Source organism: Canis aureus, chromosome 20, assembly GCF_053574225.1.
Source record: "Canis aureus isolate CA01 chromosome 20, VMU_Caureus_v.1.0, whole genome shotgun sequence".
In the NCBI taxonomy this organism is placed as follows: Eukaryota; Metazoa; Chordata; class Mammalia; order Carnivora; family Canidae; genus Canis; species Canis aureus.
The window spans coordinates 441-11,929 of record NC_135630.1 but is presented as its reverse complement, the minus strand read 5'-3'; positions in this window follow the sequence as shown (position 1 = coordinate 11,929).

The window sequence follows — 11,489 nt, the reverse complement described above, 5'->3', positions numbered from 1 at the left end:
CAGACTATTATACAAAGTGATTTCAGTGTTTTGCATTCCTACCAGAGATATAGGAGACTTCCACTGTTCTCTACATCCTTGTCAATAATTGGATTTCTCAGCCTTTTTATTTTAACCATTTTAAATGGTTCCATACTGGTATTTTATAATTTTGGTTTGCATTTTCTTAATGCTTGATGATGTTGAGTATCTTTCCAGGAGCTTGTTAGCCAGAGTGTCTTCTTTTATGAAGTGTCTTTCTTTTGCTCACTTCTTAATTGAAAAGTTTCTCCTGTTATTGTGTTATACAAGTTCTTTGTATATTTTGTGGCTATGTGTCTGGATCTACCTTTAGTCAGATGTATGTTTTGCAAATATTTTCTCTCATTTTGTGGCTGCCTTTTCATTTTCAGTAGTGTCCTTTGACAAGTAAAATTTTTGGTTTTGGTGGAGTCCAATTAACAAAATTTTCATTTATGGGCTTATTATTATGTCTTGCCTAAGAAATCTCTGCCTAAATTAGATTCTAGACCTTCCCTTATATTTTCTTTTAAAAGATTTAGCTCCTATGTTTATTTTTAATTATTTTTCAGGTATGGTGTAATGAGAAGGCTGAGGTCCATTTGTGTGTGTGTGTGTGTGTGTGTGTGTGTGTATCCAATTATTCTAGCATAGTTTACTAAAAAGACAATCTTTCCCCAAGCCTTAAATTTTTGACATCTTTGTTGAAAAATCAATTGGTTATGTAATTGATGTATTTCTGGATTGTCATTTCTGTTCCATTTATCTGAATGTCTATTCTCTGCCATTACTATAGTGCCTTGGTACTTTAACTTTGTAATCTTGAAATCAAATGGAATAAATCCTCCAACTTTATTATTTTTAAAAAATCACTTGCAAATTCTAGATCACTTGAATTTCCCTATGAGTTATATAATAACCTTGTCAATTTCTCTTTACTCTCATTTATGAAAGATATTTTGCTGAATATAGAATTTAGATTTTTTTTCTGTCAACATTTTATTTTTATTTTGTATTTTATTTTTTTTCTGTCAATATTTTATAGAGATAAGCCTCTTTTCTTTGGTTTGAATGATTTCTGACAAAAAGTCTGCTGTTTTGTTTATCTTTGTGTCTCTGCATGCAATGTGTCTGTTTTCTTGATGCTTTTAGGATTCCCTCTTTAACACTCTTTTGTCAGCTTGATTACAATAAGACTTGGAGAGATTTGATTTATGTTTATTTTACTTAGGCTTCATTTTGTCTTTTGGTTCTGAAAGTTTATAACTTATTAAATTTGAAAAAAAGTTGGACTATTATGTCATCAAGTATTTTTTTCTCTTCCTTTCCTTATCTACTGAAATTCCAGTTGCACAAGTGTCAAATCATTTGTTATTGTCTCAGAACGTCACTAAAGACTAATTTTTCTTCAGCCTTTGTCATTTTTCTGGGCTTCGTCCTAGGCATTTCTATCACTATCCAATATACATATTGGATTTGTGCTGTTTTAAAGTTCTTGTCTGTTAATTAATTTGATTATATTTTTAATTTTGGGTCTGTTTCATTGATTGACTTTTCTCCAAGTTATGGGTCCCATTTTTCTGCTTCTTCATATATGCAGTGGTTTTAGTGATGTGGGACATCATGGTTTTATGTTCTTGAGTACTGCATTTGTTACATCTTTTTGGGTGAATTTAGAATACCTTTAATGCTCATTTAGCCCCACTTTTAAGATGAGGCTTCTCTGGGCTCTCCACTAAATGTACCATGTATTCATGAAGGTCTCTTTACTTGGGTTTATGGGAACTTGAATGATTCTCAGACCTTTACAATCTCCAGGAATTAATTGTTCAGCTCACTGGTAACTGTTCTGTTCTCTGAAATTATTCAGATCCAGTGATGTGTCTGCAAATTCATTTTCAGCCAAAGACTTGATGCAACTTCCATGAAAATATCCTGAGCACTTCTGCATAGCTCCCTCCTCTTAGGTAGTCTGCCTCACAAATTCTAATTGCCTTGGCTCCCCCAAATGATGATTTCTATCTCCTCAATTCATTCATATACACAAGTTTTGTTAGAATTCCCCTTCCTGAACTTCAGTAGAAATTCTTCTAGGCAGAAGGTCTAGACAAAGGTAGAGTTCACCTCATTCCTTTCTCTTTCCTCCAAGATTATTCTCCTATACTGCCTACCATCAAGTTTCTTAAAGTAGTTACTTCCTAAACTATGTCCAGTTTTCTAGTTGTTTATGGATGGAGGGTAATTGCAAATCCTTGTTGTCTCTTGTGTGTGGCCAAATTCTGACAACACTTAGCAGGAAGGTTGGTTTTAGAAAATCCTGAAATTTAGTGTCTCTGACATAAACATAATAGAACTAAATGTAAATTCAGCTGTTCAGAGAAAAGTTAGCTGCCTTTGTTATTTAATCTCACAAGTCTTCCAGAATCTGAGTCCTTTTACTAGCAGGAAAAAATACAGTAACACTGTATTTTTTTTTGTATAGATGCCAAATAAGATTAATTCAACTTGAATTCAAAATACTTTGGGGAAAAATCTATTAAACACTAGTCACAACTGTTTCTCCCCTCTACAGAGTCTTCTCTAACTTTCTCTCCCATACAACTGGCTTCTGGGTCCATGCCAGCATGGTGGGTATAAAGAGGTCCACATGCTGTCTTCTGGAATTTTCCTTTCCTTCTCTAATCACTGGATGGCCCATCAGAGTGCCTACTGAGGTATGACTGGTCTGGCTTATTCTGTGGTGTCATGTCTGTTAATGCCTCTGGATCTTGTCATCACCCCACAGTGGCTCTTTTACATTTTTCTGATTGTCTCAAATCTGTGATTCTTGCTGGAGACCCAAAAGCTATCAGCTGATTTTCCTCATGATGCCACAGTATGCAGAATTCTTTGAAAGAGGCAGGCTTCAGATACTTCCTCAGACATTGCTTTTCTGCCCGGGGATTATATAACACCAACAAAAGGCAGAATATAAGGCTTTGCAAAGGAGTGTACAGCATTCCCTCTTCCCTCTCCCCAGGGCATTAGTTCCCAAGTAGGTGGGTAGATCACTAATACCTATACTCAAAAAAATAATAATAATACCTATACTCTTCTTCTCCTCTTTCTCTCCTTTCCAAATCCTATGCTTCTCCTCTTTCTCTCCTTTCCAAATCCTATGCTTCTCCTCTTTCTCTCCTTTCCAAATCCTATGCTTCTTATGAATTATCCTAAATGAGAAAAGCCATCTTTCTTTCCTCATTTATATTTACCTGTACATTAATTCAACTTAATTTGCTCATACAATTACAATAAGGAAGATAAATTTTGGCCGCAGGCAGTGCGAAGACTAGAGAAGAGCTTCACTGAGATGCTGGAGAACAGCCTCATGACCTGAAAGTTCGTGTGGGGTGGACTTCAGTCACTGGTACAGAGAAGGGACAGAGTTCATCAGTTAACCCAGGGTGTTGGCTAAAGAGTTCATCTTAGGGGGCATCCAAACATCAAAAGATCCTAAAATGCTGTTTCAGTATTTTTATGCAAATCATTACTCATAACACTATAAATGTGGTTTTAGATTAATTAAGTTGTACTTTTTTCCTCCAGATAATTGACCTAGCTCAATTATGTTTGAAAATGTTCGGGATCCCTGGGTGGTGCAGCGGTTTGGCACCTGCCTTTGGCCCGGGGTGTGATCCTGGAGACCCGGGATCAAATCCCACGTCGGGCTCCCAGTGTATGGAGCCTGCTTCTCCCTCTGCCTATGTCTCTGCCTCTCTCTCTCTCTCTCTCTCTGACTATCATAAATAAATAAAAATTTAAAAAAAAGAAAATGTTGAATGCCTGTAAGTTATATGTCAAGAGATGAGGATACTCTACTGAATTAAGCCATACTTGGTATCAGTGCAGAATTTAATCTTGAATCTTTATTTTTTTAAGATTTTTATTTATTTATTCATGAGAGACACAGAGAGAGAGATGCAAAGACATAGAAAGAGGGAGAAGCAGGCTCCCCACAAGAAGCCTGATGTAGGACTCGATCCCAGGACCCTGGGATCACACCCTGTGCCCAAGGCAGACGCTCAACCACTGAGCCACCCAGTTGCCCCTGATCTTGAATCTTTAACATAACCATGATGGTCTGCCTCTCATAGAACTTAAAAAAAATTAATACAGTAGCATTATCTTGAATTTCTTAAGATGTAGTCCTAATACTAATACTTCACATTGATAGTTTATATTTGTATCTGAATTTTAAAGAAAATTGCATTTAATATTATAGATTCAGTAGCCTAAACTATTTTCTTATATTATACATGAAGAATGAATGAATTATAAAGAATAAATCAAAAAGGAGGAGTCAAAAAAAGGAATGAGTCGCTGACCTCTGGCATCATCATGAGACAAACCCCGCTGGACAATAAGACTACCTGCCTCCAGAAGGAGAGAGAACATCTCCATGAGTTTGTATAATCAATGATACGTGCTGAATATATATTTATGCATAAGTGTCTTCTCATGATAATGAGGCAGCACCATATCTGGTGGTAAATGGAACATGGAGTACAGTGTCAGCTACAGAAGCTTCATTTTCATCCTTTTTCTCTATATGTCAATTAAAAAAAAAACATGAAACATTGAAGAAAATATTCGTTTTTCAGTGGCTTGCAACTAACATTCTTCCAAGATCTAGGAATCCCGGCAAATGGCTAAGTGGCTTGTGTTGAATTGAAGTTAGCGGAGGAGAGTCTAGCAAGTGGGGCTGGAGTGCTCCACCCCTCCATGCCAAGAAGATCAGCATTTTTCTCTCTGAAGAATAGCCTCCCACATAAGGTTTCCTTTGAAGAAAGAAAATAAGACATATTTTAAACTCCTGAGATATTACCTGTCCTCTTATGGAAGAAAAAATTAAAAATCAGAAAGATTTAGGATTCATTTAAAGCCCACAACTTAGTAGGTCTCAGAGCCGATTCTCAATTCACATATTGTCACATTTTCTCTCCCTCTTTCCCTCGGTGTTATTTCTTGTTATGGAAATAAAGCTGAAGAAAACAATTAGAAAAGACTTGAGCACTGGGTGTTATACTATATACATATCGAACTCCAATAAAAAACATACAAAAATAAAATAAAATAAAAATAAAATAAATAATAAAATAAAATAAAATAAAATAAAATAAAATAAAATAAAATGCTGTGTGTTACAAGAAATAAAAAGAAAGAAAAGAATTGTGGAGCATATACTCTATCAGAGGCCATTGCTGAATGTCATCCAAAACTCAGATGGAAAAAAAAAAAAAAAAAACAAAACTCAGATGATTTCATCCAAAGCTCAGAGTCTCATCCAGTGTGTTCTCTGAAAGTTTTCCAATGGTTTGCAGGGATTCTTGGTTTTGAAATTTTTTCAGGCTATGTCTGAAAATATGAAGAAGATAAATTAGCAGTGACTGATGTTGTCTTAAAAAGGAGAGCACGCAGTCCCTGGAGCCCTGACCAGGGTGGTGACCAAACATCAGAAATGTACTGGCTTAAAACAATACCCATGTGTTTCCTGGCAGTTCTGTAGGGCAGGGGTCTGGATGTAGTGTGGCGCAGCGAGGGTCCTTGTTGTAAGAGGGTCTCACAAGGAGTAATCAAGGCATCAGCAGGGCCACGTTCCTTTGAGGTCGTTGGTAGGACTCAGGTCCATGCAGAAGTACCCACCTGCTTTCGGGCTGTCCTCTTGGACACTCACTGGGCTCCTTGGCCACTTACACCCCTTATCACACCTGCCACCTCATTTTCAAGACAGCAAAGGTGCACTGGGTCCTCTGCATACATTCAATCTCTGCTCATTCTTCCTCCTTTCTTCCACCTCCAGCACGAGAAAAATCTCTGTTCTGAAGGGCCTATGGAGATTAAATTCGAACCATCCTGATAATCCAGAATAATCTCTCTTTTTAAGATCAGTAATCTCAATAACATCTTCAAAGCCCCCTTTGCCACGTAAGGAATGCAGATTTTCAACTTCCAGAGATTAGGTCAGAGGCATCTTTGGGATGTCACCACATTGGCTCCTCAGAGAGTCCTTTATTCAAAGCAGGTGGTTGTTTGGACAGCAGAGCACCTATTTTCCAATCACGTTTATTTACTAGAAGTTTTTATATATCAGCCAGCAGGAAACATACATTTTTTAACCCATAAATCCCCAAAGTAGAGTATTTCAACTCATATATTTTAAGAACTGTTACATAGAATAATATATCGAAATCTGACTATCTTAGGCATGAGGGATGATGCCCTGATTCATAATCCTCAAAAAAACATTAGCCTGCAAGCAAAAGTACATTTATAACATCCAAGGATCCTTATCTACATTGTATCGATGGAATCAGTTCTGTACTGAGTCTAATAATTTGAAGAAATGAAGGGGGTAAATACAGTTAACAGTAGTTGCTTCGGGTATCAGTTTCTGAACGTCCAGCTTCTTCTATATCCCACGTTTAGGTGCAAGAATTTGTTGTCCAGTGTCTTGCAAAGGGCATTCTTCCAAGGCCTGGAGATCCAGGCAAATGACCCAGTGTCCTCTGTTGGTGGATGGAGCTGGTGTTAATGGAGGAGAGTACAAAGCTTAAAGAATCCATTTGACATGCATAGTACAGAGAAAGAGAGAGAGAGAAAGAGAGAGAGCGAGCGAGCGAGCTCTTTTGTTAAGTAGAATGTAATGAGGATTCTAGATATCTGTAACTGCAGTAGGAATCCCTTCTCTTCCTCCCTCTCTCATAGGGACAAGGCAGTTGTTAGACTGTAGTAATAGTGATAGAGTATGCAGAGTGCAGAGATAATCCTCCCCAATTTGGCATTGACCAGATTACACTGAGAATACTGGGTTCAAGCCTAGAAATCACACGGTGATGGTAATAACTATGGTGGGTTTTAGCAGAGAGCATCATGTTAAGAGAGTTTAAATATGACATTTGAGGAATGATTAAAGTAGCTGGAGAGGGGTAAGGGGAAGACAAAGTTTTGTTTGCCATTTTCTAAAACACTTCCCTGAAAGAAGTGGGACTGAGTGTTTTGAGTCACTTTAAAGGAAGATTTCTGACTAATTAGGTAGAAGTAACAGAAAAACAGATCTTTGCTGTAATTAATGTAAGAAATACTTTTACTACTTTAGAAACGGTTCAACACTGTACAAGCTACCCCAGGGAGTGACTTCCTAGGAACTGGAGATGTTCCAGTAGGTCTGAATAATCTTTGGAGGTCACATTATGGAGCAGCAGTGCTTCTCCAACTTGAATGCACATGATTCTGCATTTCTAAGCACCTAATCTTGATTCAGGTGGCTGCAGATCCTCACACCCCACTTAGAGTAGCAGTGCCATGGAAGGGACGCATGCACAGCATAGCAGAATGAACTGGGTCTCACATTCCTTTCATCCCTGATACTTTATTAAATGCTGTTGGCATATGAGGAATACCATGGTTTTGTTGGTTAGGGAACTTCTACCCTCTTTTTCATTTGTGCCAAAAAATAGGTAAACCTTGTCAAGGGAGGATCCATCAGAGAGGGTGAGATTACTTTGCCTAACAAGGAAGATATTTGGGACTTAAAATGCATTTCTTCACATTCTCCACATTATTTATATCTCCTATGTTGAAGTTTTTGACAGCAAACATTGATCAGAAACAATCTTGTTTCCTTTAGTGTTGTCATTTTATTTTGTGTAACTTCTTCCTGGCCTTATGGAGTATATTTGAAGTCAAACTCTTTGTTAGGATATGTATATTTGGACCGTGCTTATGCCACCTGAAGACCAAATGAATATTGGCAAAATACATGTGGCGGGCACGAAACAGAAATATTATTCAACTTCCAAAGCCTTTTGTTGTTATGTTATTCCTTCTGTGGTCTACTTGTGAAGAGTGGGCCATAAAATCCACAATCATTGCCTATAAAGCAGAAGCATGGGAACTAAACGATATAAGTCTTCTGAACAGAAATGTCTAAGCACTCTATCTTTGCTAACACATGGATTAAAAATCATATATAATCTGACTATAATTAAATCTTGTCTCTAAAATGCAATGCAGTTTCTACATTATGAATGTTCCCTTCAAAGAAGGTAGTGATGGTTTTACCACTATATGATTGATTCCAGTCACTTCTTTTGGTGTTTTGTGGGAAATATCAAAGGAGGATAAAGGTAAGACTTTCACATAATTTTTAAAACCTGTCACAAAACAGAAAAAAAGCTACTTACTTTTTATACTCTGTGAAATGTTCTAGCTTCAAATTAAAGTAAAAAATTTATCATTAGTATAGCTTCATTTTCTTTTCCTACTGCCAATATCCAGGCTAACATTCACTAAAATTCAAAGAAAGAATTGGCACTCATCGGTTCAAGAAAGCGGAAAGGAAAACATTAAACATACTAAGAAATATTCTAATTCTTGGCTTTGTTTCCAAAATGGAAAGGAGGACATAATTTAATGGGTTTGTTCCAGATTACATAGAAAATCATGACAAATTGGTATAGGGAGATAGGCTTCAAGCTCTGTGCTCTGATTAATGAAACCCATTCTCTTATTTTAGGATGATGAAAGGGACAGTGAGTTGAGGGAAATTTAGGTTGACAGATTTGATTTAACATGTTGGGAGAAAATGAAACCATATTTCCTTTGCATTTAGATGTCAATCATTTAAAAATCAATTCCTATAAATAGTTTCTTGTTATCCCATCTCTTCATGTCTGCTTTAAAAGAAGACTGTCACAAAACCAATTTAGAAGAATAATATTCGTATAGGTCTATGTCTCAGGAGCCAAAATGAACTATCAAGAGTGGATTTTGTAGCTGAAGGAATTTAAGTTTTGAACAGTTGGGAAAATAAAATCCCCAACTTGGTTTCAAGATGGATGGGGAGATCTAATTGATTTGGAATCATTAAGACATACATAAAACTATCTTACCACTACATATATGTGTGTGTATAAATATACACATTATGTATTATGTGTGTGTATATATATATATACACACACATATATCTGAGGTAGTCTTTACTATGCAATGCTTATGTGACAGCATTGTGTTTGGGGATGGAGTGTGATAGCAAGGGAAGGTTATTTAGGAAGATGAGTTCCAGGAGAATATGGTGGCAGCCTATAGAGATGGGAGGAAGCTAGAACCAGATATTCATAGTGAAGTGCATGAAACAAAGAAAGAAAAGAAGAAAAAATATGTGAAATTAACATTTTTCTATAGAAATTGTTCATGGTTAACAGGACCTGTATTTTGATCCATTTGTCATATCTTTTGAAATAAAAAAGCATATTTACATCCACGAAGACAAAAGAAACAAAAGCAAAAATGAACTATTGGGACTTCATCAAGATAAGAAGCTTTTGCACAGCAAAGGATACAGTCAACAAAACTCAAAGACAACCTACAGAATGGGAGAAGATATTTGCAAATGACCTATCAGATAAAGGGCTAGTTTCCAAGATCTATAAAGAACTTATTAAACTCAACACCAAAGAAACAAACAATCTAATCATGAAATGGGCAAAAGACATGAACAGAAATCTCACAGAGGAAGACATAGACATGGCCAACATGCATATGAGAAAATGCTCTGCATCACTTGCCATCAGGGAAATACAAATCAAAACTACAATGAGATACCACCTCACACCAGTGAGAATGGGGAAAATTAACAAGGCAGGAAACCACAAATGTTGGAGAGGATGCGGAGAAAAGGGAACCCTCTTACACTGTTGGTGGGAATGTGAACTGGTGCAGCCACTCTGGAAAACTGTGTGGAGGTTCCTCAAACAGTTAAAAATATACCTGCCCTACGACCCAGCAATTGCACTGTTGGCGATTTACCCCAAAGATACAAATGCAATGAAACGCCGGGACACCTGCACCCCGATGTTTCTAGCAGCAATGGCCACGATAGCCAAACTGTGGAAGGAGCCTCGGTGTCCAACGAAAGATGAATGGATAAAGAAGATGTGGTTTATGTATACAATGGAATATTACTCAGCTATTAGAAATGACAAATACCCACTATTTGCTTCAACGTGGATGGAACTGGAGGGTATTATGCTGAGTGAAGTAAGTCAGTCGGAGAAGGACAAACATTATATGTTCTCATTCATGTGGGGAATATAAATAATAGTGAAAGGGAAAATAAGGGAAGGGAGAAGAAATGTGTGGGAAATATCAGAAACGGAGACAGAACGTAAAGACTGCTAACTCTGGGAAACGAACTAGGGGTGGTAGAAGGGGAGGAGGGCGGGGGGTGGGAGTGAATGGGTGACGGGCACTGGGTGTTATTCTGTATGTTAGTAAATTGAACACCAATAAAAAAAAAGCATATTTATTCATCAGTTTTGTTTTAAAGGGGGTTCTACATCCTTTTAAAAATGTTATATCAAAGACAGAAAAATATTCACCATTAACATGTAATAAGTTTGTTTTGCTCAGAATAGCATTATTTTACCTCTGCTGTCTCCTATGTTATATATACATGTTATATATACTCCTTACTGTTATATGTACATGTAACATGGGTATATATGAACACACACATATTTGTGATTCTGCATTTTACTTCATTTTATGTTTTTCTGTTGTATATGAATATCTCAATATTTTAATTACCTTAAGTTTATATTAAAATAGCATTTAGCTTAAGATCATATCTATTAATCTATCCGATCTATCCATCTGTCATCTATCGAGCTACACATACTGTAAATTTTGTGATTATTTCTGAAATACAGATGTGGATTGTTCTTTAATACTTTAAGATCTTAAATACTTTGAGATTTTTAACAGCAGTCTTTAAAACTAATGGTCATTCACAAAGTAAGATTAAAGCCACTAACTTTGTTAATTAGAATACATATGTAAAAGCTAAAGTGTAGCTTTCAGTAAGTAGCAATCACCTTTCTTCCAAATCATTTTCATTAGAATACCTGTATAAATGGAACTTATAATAAGGAGTCTCAACATGAACTCATATTTTTATTACATTCAAAGGAATACTTTGTGTTTCTTATTTGAATGTCTTGTTCAATAAAATTCCCATTGCGAGGATGCCCATCTTATTATAAAACAAGTGTCAAAATACATATCCCCACGCATTAGCATATTCAACTTGCATAAAAGACACTCCTCTATGTAGATTTCTTAACTCCAATCCCTGGATAGCCCCCTACAGCTACTATTAGTATAAAGCCTAAATTAAAATAGATAAAAGAAACTCTCAAGGAAAAGTATTACATGTACAATCAACTATCATTTTGCAAAATGAGTTTTTAAGAGGGAATTGAATTAACACCTGATAATAATTTTCTTGTTATTTAATTGTATTAAATGACTCCTCAGTTTGAAGAAAAATTGTGATGAACTATAGCCATTAGTTAAATAATTAGAATCAGAATAAAAGTATCACAAAATAAACAGTGAACTAATTTGTTCACAGATGGGCTCCATTGTATAATGTGTATGTCTCTGTG